The sequence below is a fragment of the Hordeum vulgare genome, chromosome 4H, assembly GCF_904849725.1.
Source record: "Hordeum vulgare subsp. vulgare chromosome 4H, MorexV3_pseudomolecules_assembly, whole genome shotgun sequence".
Taxonomy (NCBI): Eukaryota; Viridiplantae; Streptophyta; class Magnoliopsida; order Poales; family Poaceae; genus Hordeum; species Hordeum vulgare.
In genome coordinates this window covers 350,454,402-350,465,516 of record NC_058521.1, presented here as the reverse complement: position 1 = coordinate 350,465,516, position 11,115 = coordinate 350,454,402, and positions in this window count along the sequence as shown.

Below are 11,115 nucleotides of genomic sequence, written 5' to 3'. Positions count from 1 at the left end.
GTGGCAGCAGGATGAGGAGAATGATAAGTTCAACCATTTGCTTGCCAGGATTAACGAGCAACAGAAGCAGATTGATGAGCTTAGAGGATAGCACGCCAGGAAGATCCTGCACTTGATATTACCGGCGCCCCATCTACGTGGAAAAGCAGCGTGGCTGAATCTGAGGCCCCGCCCGACGATGCACGAAGAATGATAGAGGGCGGTCCCGGCTACCCAGTGGATGGAATCAAGGAGTCAATATCATGAGAACTCCATTAGAAATTCAAGAACATATCCATGAAGGTGGCCGCCGGACAAGCTTTACCTTCTGGCCCTGATGCACGCTGGCATGGCCGTGAGATTCCAGCTGGCTTTGCTAAAGTCGGGGTGGATGAAATCATGACGGGGTTTCATGATATGGAGCTCGACATAGCTGGACCCGAAGATGAGAGGACACTCGGAGAAGTACTGGGTGGAGTCATCCTATGGGACAAGAACTACATCAAGCTTCCAGGCTCGGCCCCAAGGACAACACCACCTCTGAGTCGTCGCAGGTCACCTACACCTCCATTACCTCCAAGCCCTCCACATGACGTCGGCCAACACAACACGAGTCCATCTCAATCACCGCCGCCGGACTTGGGTCGTCCGTCTCCGCCGCCGCCCGCACAGGATACTAAGCGGAAGCGTGCCACCAAGAACGCTCCGCCGACGATTTCTAAGCGACGGAGGCCCCCAAAGCGCAAATGGTCGCCCCTCCCAAAGGTACCTCGTGCTAACCTTCCTATCAGACCTTATGATCGTACCCCCGAGGAAAACGCCAGGATAGCAAAGGAACATCATGATGCGCAGATGAAAAAGAAGGAACCCGAGCCCCGCCCGGAATACACCGAGAAGCAAATAGCATATGCAAAATACTTCACGACCCTTCCATCATAGTATGACTTACACCATAAGCCTGATGACTATACACGCACATTGCAGAAGGAAGTGAAAAAGAGCAGATCACGTGCAAGTGCAAGTGGGAGCAAATCAAGTTCAACTACAAGCAAGAAAAAATCAGACGTTCCTCAGCTTGGACAACAGGCCAAACAATCGATCCCACCCCTCAAGGTGTTAACCGAGAATGTTCCCCCTCCGGTGCAGGGGCAAGCTTTTGAAATAACAAAGAAGTGGGCGGCTGAATGGGGTGTGTCGGTTGAAGATGTTCTGGCTTCCCAAGACGACAGGTTACCAAAGGCTGTGGTAGCCCCTAAGCCACAGTTTGTCATGGCAGAGCCTTTGGTCAACAAAGATGATCTCCCAACAAATATGCGTTACTTGCATACATGGTACTTAAGTGAATCAAAGAATGGGAGAACGATGATCGTGGTGAGTGTCCCACGGGAGTACTACGGCCGCCACGAAGAAATCCATATCGACTTTGATGAACTCTTCCAGATGTACAATGGCGACGCCCTCGACAAATCGCTTATGAGTTGCTATTGTCTGTAAGTTTTTCAATTCGTTGTCTACATATAACTTGTTTAGTTATTTCAATTCATTGTCTATATATAACTTGTACTCTATTATGCAGAATGAAGATTCTGGATTGTAAAAGCAAGAAAATCCTAAATATTGGGTTTATTGACCCAGATAAAGTACATATAGTGACGCTAACTGATAAACCCAAGGAGACGGAGGAAAACCTTCTAAGGTTTCTAACAGATCAAAATTTCTGTGACCACATACTGTTTCCATACAACTTCAGGTGAGGGTCTTTACTCTGTTGTGTACATTCACTTATAAGTGTAATTGATAAGTTACCGACACACACACACACACACACATATATATATATATACATGTGCAGCTTCCATTGGATTCTGTTGGACATTCAAATTGATAAGGGAAGAGTTGATGCCTTCGACCCATTATCGAGACCCTTGGAACAGTTCCAAAGCCTGCAGGACATGGTCCAAGGGTAATTTCAATCATTCTTGCGCTCTATCGGTCTCTTTCGATGATTTTCTGATATATCAATTAATGAAAAACTTAGCGAATCATTATCCTTGTCGCGCAGGGTTTCGAAGCGGTTCAAGTGCGTGACTCCCGGTAACTTTCCTGAGAAGCTGACCTTTAGAGCGGCTCAGGTAGGTAGTAGTATGATATACTTCTATTTTCAATACATTTATGATGCTAGATTATTATTTTGATTATATATATTCTATTCTCGTAAAGTGCGACCAGCAGCCACGGGGAACGCATCTATGCGGATACTATGTTTGCGAGACCATTCGCACGTTTACCTCTGAGCACAAGGATCACAGATTCGACATAAGCAATGAACATTCACACCTCTATTTTTACCCGTCATTCTTTGTTATCATGATTGATATTCATATTCATCTCCTCTTCTTATATAGTACACGGCCATGAGGACGAAGATCCTACCAGAGCAACGCGCGATTGCTGTTGCAGAGGAGCTTGTGACCTTTCTGAGGACGGAAGCTATAGATGACAAAGGACGATTTAGTGTAGCTAGGGGCCATTACTGATGTTCGTCCATGTAATCGAATAGACGGGCTTTAGTCCCGATAATTCAGATCTCCATATAATTGTATATATATGCTCGCTTGTAAGATAAGTTAATCTTATATATATATGCATAATTATTTCTATTTAAATTATATGAAAACTAATTGCCGAACACCAAACGAGGCATCACGTTAATCTCCCGAACACCTAAACCATAAAACCCTAAAACCCAAAAATAATTTCATTCAAAAAAAACCCCCAAAATAAGCAAAATCTGAAACTCTTTAGTCCCGGTCCGTGTAACGAACCGGGACTAAAGGTCCTGCCCCTGGGCGCTAGGAGGCGCCCACGTGGAGCACCTTTAGTCCCGGCTTGTAACAGGGCCGGGACTAAAGGTTAGGCCTTTAGTCCCTCCCCTATAGTCCCGGTTGGTGAACCGGGACTAAAGCCCCTTACGGGCCGGGGCTAAAGGCCACGTCCCCACTAGTGAACATCGATATCTTGTCGGTCTCGACGGATTGCAGGTCGCGGCAGTGATGCAACCTTAATTTTTTCTTGATCTCAAATCTTGTATCTGTTGCTTTGACTGTTCATCCACGATGTGATCTTCTGTGTTAGCTCTTGCAGATCCGGCGGGTCATAAGCTTCTCGATCCCTAGGAGAGATCCCTTCAAGAACACAATTCCATCGTGCATGGCCCCACGGTGGCGTCAAATGTCGTGGTTTTGTCACATCATATGTTCTCGCGCAAGGACTTAGGTGTGAGGCCATCGCAACCATGTGGCGGCTTGAGAGGGGTCGGTCGGAATCGAGAGACGCGAGTTTACCCTGGTTCGGCCCCTCTGATGGAGGTAAAAGCCTACGTCCTGCTTGTGTTTAATTGATGAAGATGATGATCTCGATTACAAGGGTGCAGACTCGCCACCTCTAATCTCGTGGGTGTGTAATCTGTCTATCTCATGATTTATCTTGTCTAGACCTAAGTTGTCAATCTTGTCCCTGTTGGGGCGCCTTACCCCTCCTTATATAGGTGGAAGGGGTAGGTTTACATGTAGAGTCCTACTAGGAGTAGGAATAGGACTAGTCTCTCTTGAATCCTAATCCGGGTCTTGTTTCCTTCTTGTGGGAGTCTTTCCTCTTCTTCGGCCTTCTCTTGTGAGCCGACCCTCTTGGCCTCTCTATGAGCCGCCTTATGCCTGGGTGCCGTCCGGTCCTTGGGCCTTTGTCGTTTGTGTGAGTCGCCTGCGGGGTCAAATATGAGTCGCCCGTCGGGTCACTGTTGAGTCGCCAAGTCCTTGTCGGGTTATACTTCAAGTCGGGTTACAGTGTGGGGTATATCCCCGACAAATTCTTTGTGTGAACTTGGTGCTACTATTTCAACTATACCTAAAGCTTTATGTGATATGCTTGGTCTCACTAATATTGAAGAATGTTCCATTAACTTGCATCTTGTAGATTCTACCATTAATAAACCCTTAGGTGGAATTAATGATGCTCTTATCATTGCAAATAAAAATTATGTGCCCGTAGATTTTATTGTGATTGATATTGATTGTATCCTACTTATCCCATTATACTTGGAAGACCATTCTTACAAACTATAGGTGCAATCATTGATATGAAAGAGGGCGACATAAGGTTCCAATTCCCATTAAAGAAAGGGATGGAACACTTACCTAGAAATAGAATAAAACCACCTTATGAATCTAACATGAGGTTCACTTGTGTATTAAATGTCAAAGATGACAACACTTGAAACTATACATTATGCCTAGCTAGGGGTGTAAAACAATAGCGCTTGTTGGGAGGCAACCAAATAGTTATATTAAATTGTTTCCTTCATTTTATCTAGGTGTGTGATAACGTGATTATTTATGTTGTAATGATTATGATTTATATTTCAATTAGTGTTTGTGCCAAGTAAATCCATTGGGATGATTTGCATGACGAGTAGAATTGATAAGGTGCAAAAACAGAAACTTTTTCACCAAGTGCAGAATTTTATGATTTAACTGAAACATATTTTTAAGCTGAGTTATTTACATAGTATGGATATACAAATTCCCCAGTTCTTCCTAATTGTAGAGAATTTGTTGAGTTACAGAAGCATGGAAATTAAATATATTACTACAGACTGTTCTGTTTTGAACATATTCTGTTCGTGCAGGCATAGTTGCTTGTTTTGATTATGCTATGGATTATATCGGGGGGTATAATACATGGATAAGTTAGAATACAGTACCTGTTCTAAAATAAAATAATAATAAATTTATAACAGTACCTAAAAGTGTTTATTATGTTGCCTATATTAACGGATCTCACGAAGTTTGGTTGAGTTTTGTGTGAATGAAGTTTTCAAACTTTGGGAATTATCTCGATGGACAAAGGAATGAGAATTACAAAGAGTCTAAGCTTGAGGATGGCCAAGGAACCCTAAGGTAATATTCTAGGAAGACTTGAGCATTTATGATTGGGGATGCCCCAGGAAGGCATCCCCTATTTCTTCTAAATCCACCGGTATGTTACTTGAAGAGACATTTTTATTCAGCACATGATATGAGTTTTGCTTGGAGCATCGTTTGCTTTTGTTTCCTTTTACTTTCAGTTTGCCACAATCATTGTTTGTTGGACACACCTATTTGAGAGAGAGACACCATTATAATGATTTGTTAGAATACTCTATGTGCTTCACTTATATCTTTTGAGCTTAGCAGTTGCTCTAGTACTTCACTTATATATTTTTGAGCAAGGTGGCATGTAGATTTTATAGAAATAATATGCTCTCATTGTTCACTTATATTTTTTTGAGAGTTAGTAAATAGTGACGGTAATTTGCATGGGTCGTAAGAGTAGATCAAAAATAATAAGTGTTCAATAAGTGATCATTAAACCCATCATGAAGCACATATAGAGAAATTGTGGTTAATGATATTGGTGTGGTAGTATGAAAAGGTGCGAGTGCATAATTATTAATTCAAGGATGTTTTTATATTAAGAGATGTTAAAACTTCTTGAACATCTGAAAATTAAAAGGGCATGGTCATGATGTGTTAGCATTTCTATTCCTCGTTCAAAACCTAGTGTTGTTTCGAGTCGGAGTTGCGCGATGGTTAATTCCTTCCAACCCTCGCCCTCAAGGCATGCGAGTACTACTTTGATTTGTGATAAGACTATTAAAACTTTACAATAAGTATATGAGTTATTTATGACTAATGTGAAACCATGGACATATGCAATCTCACCTCCTCCTATTTGCTAGCCACTCTAGTACCCCGCATAGCCCATTCTCACCTCGAGGACTGGTGCAACTTTCGCCGGTGCATCCAAACCCCTTGACATGATATGCTCTGTTGCAAATAAGCCATATTATATCCTGTTCAAAACAATCACCATACCTACCTATTATGGCATTTCCATTGTGACATATATTTCCATGCAAATTCCGTCGTCACTTCACACGAATATGTCATTCATCATAATATTGGTTTGCATGATCATATGGAGCTAACATAGTATTTGTGGAAAATACCCCATTCATAATAGAATTTGTGTCGAAGACACCAAATTTCATATGCTGATACATGTCAAGCTAGATCATTGCACATCCTGGCATACTGCCACAGGCATTCACATTGGAGTCATGATGCTTCATTCATCATGTCGAATTATCCATGAGTTGTAAGTAAATAAAAGTGTGATGATGATCATTATGAGAGCATTGTCCAATTGAGGAAATAAAGATGGGGGGGGGCAAATGAGCCCACCATAATAAAAATGAGAGAAAATAAAGAAGGGACTTTGGTACTATCATTTACCACACTTGTGCCTCAAAGTGCCACCATGTTCATTATGTAGAGCGTCTCATGTTATATCATTCATATGCTAGTGGGAATTACAAAACTTATAAACTGGCTTGTATAATCCGATGACCGGCGTCCTCAAATGCCCGAGGTCTTCATGATAAATCAAGTTGGATGCACACCCCAGTTAGCTTCAGTGGAGGTTTGATACTCTTATAGCTCTAGTGCATCATTTGCATGGCAATCCCTACTACTTGTATCAATATATATCAATGGGTATCTCCATAACCCGTTGGTATGCCTAGTTGATGTGAGACTATCTTCTCCACTTTTCAACCCCTTTGAAACCTACCGCCTTACTCTATTCAACTTATATGTTATGTCCAATGGTTCACTCTCATGTATTGCATGAAGAATAAATTTTTGATGCATATTGAAAAGGTATGATCCAATTTCTTGACTTGGGCACCGTGGTGCTTGACATTTGTAGTTATGTGGTGAAGATGGAGCCATGCCTTGCTAATATAATAAAGATGGAAAGGGTTGAAACATTCTTTGAGGATCGTACACTTTGAAAGATTAATTGTTTTGCTTCTTATACTTATAAATATTTCGATGTTAATATGAACTAATTCATCATTGCTCAATGAACATACATGCATAAGAATACATCATGGATAGCATGTCACATAAAAAATTCTGTTTTTATCATTTACCTACTCGAGGACGAGCAGGAATTAAGCTTGGGGATGCTTGATACGTATCCAACTTATCTATAATTTTTCTTGTTCCATGTTATTATGTTATCATTTTATAACCCTTTTTAGGCACTTACCTACCAATTTATATTATTTTTGAGCGCTAACCTATTGACCCAGTGCCCGATGTCTGTTGCTATTTTCTGCATGTATTTCCACTCTTCAGGTTCCAGTACCAAATGAAGCCCAATTGACCTGAAACTTTTTGTCAATTTGTTTTGGACCAAAAGAAGACCATGGAGCATCGGTAGAAGGTCGGGAGGCACACGACGCTCCCACAAGGCATCAGGGCGTGACTTGATGGCTTGTGGCTGCCTCATGGGTCTCCAGACCCTGTTCTCTAGCTTATAAATTCCTATTTACCATAAAAACTCTAGAGGAGGACCCAAAACAGTTTTTATGCTACCGCAAGTCTCCGTTCTGACGAGAGGCCATCTAGAGCTCCATTTCGGCACTCTGTCGGAGGGGGATCGATAACGTAGGGTTTCTTAATAAACCTTGCTTCCCTCATGATGATATGTGAGTAGTTCACCACACACCTATGGGTCCATAGCAGTACCTAGCTAGCATATCTCTCTCTCTTGGATCTTCAATACAATGTTCATCACATCTTCGCTTTTATCCATATGATGTAACTCTTTTGTAAGGTGTGTTTGTTGGGATCCATTGAATTGCGTGTTTAGGTTCAGATTATTCATGATAAATATTTCATTCTCCTGTGATATATAATATGATTCTTATGTCCATGATGATTATAGCTTCTTAATTCTCTCCAATCTATTGAAATAGTTTGGCCAACTAGATTAATATTTCTTTGGTGAGAGAGGTGTGTTGTACTAGGTTCAAACTGGCGAGTTTCTATATCCTAGTGATAGAAGGGGACAAGTCGCGTCTTTGTGTTGGTGCTACTAAGGGTTAAATAATGGGGTTTATTCATATTGGTTGAGTTTACTTTGTCTACATCATGTCATCTTACTCCAATCATTACTTCCTTCGTCATGAACTTAATATGTACAGAGGCAAGCATAGAACCGCTCTTGAAGTGAAGTAATAGTAATAGTTGCAGGAAGGAGCCAACCTATTTGTTTATGGATGTTATGCCTATATTTACATGATCGTATAACTATCCACTTTTCTATCAATTTCCCAACAGTAATTGTTTTACCCACAGTATGCTTATTTTCATGAGAGATGCCATTAGGGAAAGCTATGGCCCCGGGTCTATTCACAATATATTGCTAAAACCTCCAACACCTTGATGCCATTTATTTTATTTTATTTTATTTTTCATTTTATAATTATCTACAATTATCTACACACCTCATTCACTTGCAAATAATGAGGCCAAGGGGATTGACAACCCTCTTGCCCGCATTGGGTGTAAGTTTATTGTTCTTTTCTGTGCAACCTCTCAAGATGGTTGGGGATTGATATTCCTATTGGTTTGATAAACCTTTCTTTCATAACTGAGGAAATTATTTACCCACTTTGTTCTATGATAACTTGTTCCTCATCACGGAAACCTAACACAGATCACGAGTATCAGCTTTCCCTATTTTTATTTCCTCACTAGGACAATGCTCTAATAATGATGATGATCACACTTTTATTTACTTACAACTCAACATAAAAAATGATAGGACGTTATGACTCTGTACGAATGCCTCTTGCAGTGTGCCAGGATGTGCAAAGATCTAGCATGACATGTATCAAAAATATGATGAACGATAGCTTTGACACAAATACTGTGTCATCTCTATATGATCATGCAAAGAATTATGATGATGAACGAACTAGTCATGTGAAGTGACGATGGCATTTGCATGACAATATATCTTGGAAAGGATATGGAAATGCCATGATATGTAGGTATGGTGGCTGTTTTGAGGAGGATATAAAAAGGCTTATGTGCAACAAAGTGTGTCATGTCACGGGGTTTGGATGCACCGGCATTGCACAAATCCTCAAGGTGAGAATGGGGGATGCACGGTACGGAAGAGGCTAGCAAATATAAGGAGGTGAGATTCACTATGTCCCTGGTGTCAGATTAGTCATGAAGAACCCATGTACTTATTGCAAAGTTTATTTGTTTTATCACAAATAAAAGTACTACTCGCACGACCCAAGGGTGAGGGTTGGTAGGAATTAACCATCGCGAGACTTCGACTGAAAACAACACTAGGATTTCAACAAGGAATAGAAATTCTCACACATCATCACCATGCCCTTTTAATTTTTTAGATGAACAAGAAGTTTAAAATATCCTACTATCTACATATCTCTGAATTAATAATAATGGAATCACACCTTTTTCATATCACCACATCAATATCATTAACCCATAATTTCTCTTGATGTGCTACATGATGGTTTTAACTATCACCTATTAACGACACATTATTTTTTATCTAGTCTTATGATCCATGCACATTAATGTCACTATTTATTTAAATCTCAAACAAATATAAGTGAAGAACCAGAGAATAATATTTCTACCAAATCTACATGCCACCGTGCTCAAAAGGATATAAGTGAAGTACTAGAGCAACTGCTAAACTCAAAAGATATAAGTGAAGCACATAGAGTATTCTAACAAGTTATGATGGTGTGGTATCTCTCTAAAATAGGTCTCTCCAGAAAATGATGATTGTGGCGAACTAAAATTAAAAGAAAACAAAATCAAACAATGCTCGAAGCAAAACTCATATCATGTGATGAATAAAAATGTAGCTCCAAGTGACACACCGATGGATTGAGACAAAAAGAGGGGATGCCTTCTGAGGCATCCCCAAGCTTAGACGCTTGGGTATTCCTAGAATATTACCGTGGGGTTCCTCGGGCATCCCCAAGCTTAAGATTTTGCTGCTACCCAATCCATTGTCCACCAGGGTAATACCCAAAACTTGAAAACTTCAATCACATAAAACTCAACAAAACTTCATGAGATCCGCTAGTATAAGCAACATATCAAATACTTTCAGGTGTTGTTATAGGTTTATTCTTATTTTATTCTATAATAAGGTACTCTATTCTAACTTCTTCATGGCTTATAATCCCCGATACAATACATAGGATCATCTAAACAAGCAAATTATGCAAGCAAAAACAGAATTTGACTGAAATAGAACAGTTTGTAGTAATATGTAATGAACCTATACTTATATAACTCCAAAATTTTGAAAAATTAGGAAATCCTGAGGAATTTGTACATAAATATTGTGTATAAAGTCAGCTTAAAAAGTCATTACAATAAAATGTTTCTGTTTTTGCACCGTATCAATTCTACTCGTCATACAGATTGTCGGTGCTCTAGAGACTCGGGTGCCTTGTGCCCCAGACTTGTGCACGGGCATCGGCGACGCCCCTGACAGCAGCGCACAGGGAAGAACAGCAGGAAGGAAATTCAAGACCCAACCAGGCCATGCCCTTCCCTCTCTCCAGGGGGGTAGAATACAAGGTCTCCAGATGCAAGGCCCCGGCAAGCCCTCCTTGCCGGGAAGATTCCCAAGGACCCGGCAAGCCCACTTCATCGGTTAGACTCCCGAAGATTAGCAAGACCCCGGCAAGCCTCCCTTGTCGGGAAGGCTCGCGCAGACTGGCAAGGCCCCCACAAGTCGATCCTTGCCGGGAAAGTGTTCAAGCCCCCGGCAAGCCCTCCTTGCCGGGAAAGTGACAAAGTCACCCGACAAGGACTCGAGGCCAACAAGCCCTTCCGCTCGCCAGGTGTCCTCCCCGTTTCTAGCACAATCCAGCCGCTCCAGCACATCCCTCATGCGCTAGCGCAAGAGCCAGGTGTCGATTCACCTGGGTACGGGTCGCGACCACCTTGCGGCAGGTCAGGGGTCATAAAAAGCATTTACTGCCCCTCACACCACCAAAGAAGAAGAGCGGTGAACACTGTTCACTATGCACACCGTGAGCACAATGTTGGTGACCCCTTTGCCTATAAAAGGAGGACCAAGGCTCATTCTCAGGGGTTGGAATTTTTGGGATCGGAGACTCCCTAATCACCTACTAAGTTACTGTAGAAAATCACCCTACAGTAAGAACGCAATACAAAC